At 47.0% G+C, this 4,503-nt stretch overlaps 1 protein-coding gene across 1 annotated transcript in view; it reads right to left on the bottom strand.

Moving 5' to 3' along the window:
• Window positions 1-3,205: 3,205 nt before the first annotated feature.
• Window positions 3,206-4,503, bottom strand: part of LOC119332938 — a 6,855-nt gene continuing 5,557 nt past the window's right edge. Inside the window, exon 3 of the mRNA XM_037606019.1 lies at window positions 3,206-3,486. The gene's annotated coding sequence lies outside the window, so the exon portion shown is untranslated. The remainder of the gene's footprint in view (window positions 3,487-4,503) is intronic.

The raw sequence follows: 4,503 nt of genomic DNA, 5'->3' as shown, positions 1-4,503 counted from the left end.
ACTGATGAAGTTTTGAGAAATTGATGAGTATTTTCAAATTTGTGAACTTTTTTCATGATTATGTTTTTTTAAATGGATGGAATTTCTCAAAACTGATGAAGTTTTGAGAAATTGATGAGTATTTTCAAATTTGTGAACTTTTTTGAAAATTGTTTTTTTCAAAATCGATGAACTTTTTCTAATTCTTGCACCTTTTTTATTACCTGAAATTTTTAAAATTCGTGATTTGTTTTTGAAATCTATGAAGTTTCAAATTGTGTTTATACTTTTTCCGAGAATATCATCTTTTTCCATCTATGCGCAATAAACAGCGCAGCTACCTTTTTTTAAAACTTTTCGCACCGGAATTTGTCAGTAACACCTACTTGTCCTAGTGGTTTAGTCAACTTGTTCTCTTGGTAAATGGGGCGAGTTCGAATCCTGTCCTAAGCAACTTTAGGAGGCTTTTTACACAATATACACATTTTTCGCTGTCGCATGTGCTGCATGGTGGGCCGGCCCACGAAGTGCGTCCGTTTCGACAGCCCATCAGGTTTTGGGCCTTCTTCTTTTCCACGCCCCGGGCCTGCAGAAAAAACATATATGTATAAGAGGCTGTTCGGCGATTTAGGGTTACCGTCTCACATCAGATCCGTCGTGTTCCTCTTCCCCTCTGCTGCTTTCCTCCTCCCCTCTGCCAGCATTTTCTCGTAGCTCTAGCGAGCACAACCATGTTGGGAGAAGGTTGCGGACGTGGTGGCCGCCGCTGTGCAAGCACGGCCGGCACAACGTGGAGGCCGGCAACTCCAGCGGCCAGTCTGTCGAGCCGTGGCGCCATAAGCAGGCTGGCAACTGGGGCACCCTATCCCGTAGCGGCGGGAGCCATGGGTGGTCGCGCGATTCGCAGTTGGACATCGACGAAGAGGGTGCCACTGAACACGGCGTATAGGAACTCTCCTAAACCATCTACAAATCCGCGTGCGAGTTCCATCTCGGCGTGATGTTGTGAGCCGCTACCGCCTCGCTTCGTCGTGAAGCTCATTATCAGAATAGACAAGTCAAGTTCTAATAATGTAAAAATGTCACTAGTATATGAAAGTGAAATTCATGGAGACTATATAGAATGCACAGTGCTACTTTGAAGGACAAGTATGATAATAGGATAGTAGTGTGCACCATATCTCCCTTTTTCTCTCATTTTTCTTCCTTTTTTCTCTTTTTTTTAAGCGGCCTCATGGACCTCATTCCCTCCTTTTCGAGGAATCATAAGTCTCCATCAATTCATATGTTCTCCCTGCATACCAAATAGGAATTGTCAGGCAGCAACCGGATTAGATCGTGTGTGTGTGTGCGTGCGTGCGTGCGTGCGTGCGTGCGTGCGTGTGTGCGTGTGTGTGTGTGTGTGTTCTATACACGCCGGTTTGAGAGAAAACAAACAGGTACTCTGTGCTGATCTGCAAGCCCTAGGCAATCTGTCTCAGCCGACCACATGTCAACGCCCAGCGCGGCGCTAACCGTCAACGGATCATGGCTTCCACCGTCCGCTACAACGTCTTCTGGATCAAAGGGTTCACACAAGTCAGGGAGAAGGTGGCCAATGGCGAGCAGGTCAAGTCAGACCACTTCAACATCGGTGGCCATGACTTGTCTGTCGTGTGTTGCCTAGACGGCTGAGTCAGAGGGCCATCTCTCTTTCTCCGGCACGACACCCACGTCAAGACCGGGGACACCACGGCAGCGTACACCAAGACCATACTCGACAAGTTCCTGAAGCCGTCCTACACTGGAATAGGGGATCGCCACTTTGATAATGACAATGGTTGGGGTTCATGAAACACGAAGACTTGGACAAGAAAGAGCTCCTAAAGGACGACCGATTGTCCATCCTTTGCCATGTCGCTGCCGAATTACCAATGCGGTCGCGCCTATCGTCTCAAACTCAACACCTGGACGGCAGCTTACCACCGCCTCCCATGTCTTCATGATCGAAGAGTTGACGCAAGTAAGGGAAAAGGTGGCTAGTGGCAAGAAGGTCATGTCATGCACATTTAGCATCGGTGGCCAAATATAGGACGACGGTTATATCACCCTCTTCCTCCAGCACAACAGCCATGCCAAGACCGGTGACGTCATTGCAAAGTACACAATGAGCATACTCAACAAGTCCTCGAAGCCATTATGCACTTATACCTCATCGGAGGAAGATCGCTTCACGGGCAATAGTCCAAGCTGGGGCAAATTCATGAAACTTGAAGATCTGGACAAGGAGGAGTTCCTAAAGGACGACTGCTTGGCCATCCTTTGTGACCTCTCCGTCCACTACATCGCTGAGCCTACTTCGGTCGCACCCATAGTATCAACACCTGGGCTCTTGTGCGGCCTGCACGGTGAGAACCGGCAACATATCACGGCCTCCACTGTAGCCGTGAGGCAGCGACAGGCTCCCACATATTCAGGATTGAAGGGTTCATGCGAGTCAGGGAGAAGGTGGCCAATGGCTCCACGGTCCGGTATGGTAAGATCGGCCATGCCACAGCAACATACAACATGTGCATGCTCGACAATGGCCTCAAGCCATTCCTGCACTCAAATCTCCACACAAGGCTACCGTTTCATGAACGTTGGCGCCTCATGTACTCCCTTGCTTCGAGCTTGGAAAAATTCCAAAACCTCCAAGTTCTGAACAAGGAGAAGCACCTCAAGGACGATTGTCTATCCATCCTCTGCGACATCACGATTGACCTCAGACTTCACACTAACGAGTACGATGTTTTTAATTTTCTCTGACGGATTGGCTGTGAAGTCCGAGGTCAACGGTGATGTCGCAGAGGATGAAGATCGTTGAACTGAATGTATTATATTTATTGAACTGAACACTTGAACATCGCTTTTGAAAAGAATGCTTAGCACATGATGCTGAGATCATTGCAATAAGCCGCCAACCATACCTATCATATGAGAAAATCAGTCGACGGGGGTGGATTTGAGTCGAAGCAGACTAGCGCAGCTTGATAGTGCTACACAATACGAGGCTTAGGCAGTTAGGCTCAGCTTGGGCTTTTTCGCTGCATTGATTTGCAAGGCTGAGGATAGACAGCACCAGGGAGCAGCAGGCAAAATAACCACACAAGATCCATGCATGCAGATCGTTGGCAAAAAAAATCCTAAACAAGAATTAACTAGCAGCTGTAATACTAGACAGATATCAAGTTATCAACCCAGCAATACAGTATGCACCAAACCAGCAGCAACAAGGCTTACAACTTCGAATTACCATGCTGTTCATAACCTGATCATTAACCATCTTAAGTGACAAGCAATCGACAACCAGAATAATGGTTCAAGGAGGTTCAAGTAGGTGTAAAGTTCCAGAATACTGCATACGCAAAAGGCGCATTAAGTTGATACAAGGCCATCAGGCTCTCAAGACACAGGCCTTGAATCATCATGTATCGGCATCGGCAAAAGACAGCACCACCATCCATCTCACCAGGTCTCCAAGTAATCCTACAAAAACAAGATAAACAAGTGCACGTCATTCATCAGTATAGCGCATTGCAAGTCTAAGTCAAGTCTACCATCTGATCGTAACACATGTAAATATGAGGCTAATTAAAAATCTAAGAATGGCTGGCTTTCATGCATCCAAAATGTACCATCCAATTGTTAAAAGGCAAAGACACAAAAAGATCATCTCAGGTGCATTCTTCAAAGTTTGGAGATGCAAGGTCATAGAAAACTAGCAGGCCAACGGAATCAACAATTATACTATCGTAACAAATGCAAACCATCCACCTTCTGAATCTCTACTCCTAATGGGAGAGTCCGTTGTCATTTCGTCTCGTTAGCCTCCCCACCGATTTTTTTCATCTCCGCTGCAAAACCGGTGGGCAAATAACAGTGGAAAAAAATCATCAATCCCTCACCACGCTTTCCTAATGTAACTATGTAATCTAATCAATCTATATTCATAACGTTTTGCGTCGTCATTCCGCATCACATTCACAACTTTCCTATAATCGTTGGTGATGATCGGGTGGTACGTTTGCATCGTTTCATCCCACCTTCACATGGAGGAAATAAAAGGAAACTCCTCTCCTCGTATTTCGAGTTTCTCTATATATCCTTCCCACGATTGCTCCATCCAGATTTTTTGTTCGTAGGTATCCATATCTTCCTTTCCTTTTCCCACCCTCGCTTGATCTAGATCCAGAGGAGGGGTTGCTTCCCGTTCCGTCCCTTCCATCCAGAGAAGGAGCACGGTGGTGGTACTGGCCTAAGCAGCTGCAGAGGAAGAGGCGCTCGTGGCGCTGTCCGAGGTCGGTGTGCAAAGGGATGGAGCCCAACTACTGTGGTGATTGACCAACCAAGGTAGAATTTGGTCGTATTGTCCCTTGCGCCGGTGATGGAAGAGAAAGAGATAGGAGAAAACGCAACCACGTGGAGAGGCTCCTTGTCCCCGACAGAGTGCACGCGGCATGCTGTTCGCCCTCAGATCAGATTTGGCCAGGAGGGTGCAGTTAT

Source organism: Triticum dicoccoides, chromosome 7A (genome assembly GCF_002162155.2).
Source record: "Triticum dicoccoides isolate Atlit2015 ecotype Zavitan chromosome 7A, WEW_v2.0, whole genome shotgun sequence".
In the NCBI taxonomy this organism is placed as follows: Eukaryota; Viridiplantae; Streptophyta; class Magnoliopsida; order Poales; family Poaceae; genus Triticum; species Triticum dicoccoides.
This window is presented reverse-complemented; position numbering and strand designations above follow the sequence as displayed.